Here is a 420-nt window from a genome sequence, read left to right as displayed (position 1 = left end):
AAGCTAAACGTTACCTTAAGCCCTACGATCAATCAGCTGTGTTAAGATATTCATAACCATTCGCCCTTAAGAACAGAACTGATATCCATACGAACAAGAGATCAAGGTAATCCCTGTAGGTCCTTTTCCCTGGGCTACGAGCTGCTGTACCCAATGATCCCTAGGATTCACCGAGTACTGTATTAACGCGGTGTGTTTTGAAAGGCTGCGGCGGCAAATGGTGTTGATTCGGGGTTGTTTTGATTCCTTTCGGTTGGCTCTAAGCAGCTGAGTGGTGTTGTTGTAGGAGAGGATGAAATGATAAAGAAATTGCGAAAGAAATCGGAGGTGTAGGTAGGAAGATATGGATTAGTGTGGTGTAAGAAAATTGGGTTATGTGTGAAGGTGTATATGCATGCTCTTGTGTACGACTTGTGTATT

Source organism: Penaeus monodon, chromosome 19 (genome assembly GCF_015228065.2).
Source record: "Penaeus monodon isolate SGIC_2016 chromosome 19, NSTDA_Pmon_1, whole genome shotgun sequence".
Classification (NCBI taxonomy): Eukaryota; Metazoa; Arthropoda; class Malacostraca; order Decapoda; family Penaeidae; genus Penaeus; species Penaeus monodon.
The sequence above is the reverse complement of the archived record's forward strand: the minus strand, read 5'-3'. Positions refer to the sequence as shown.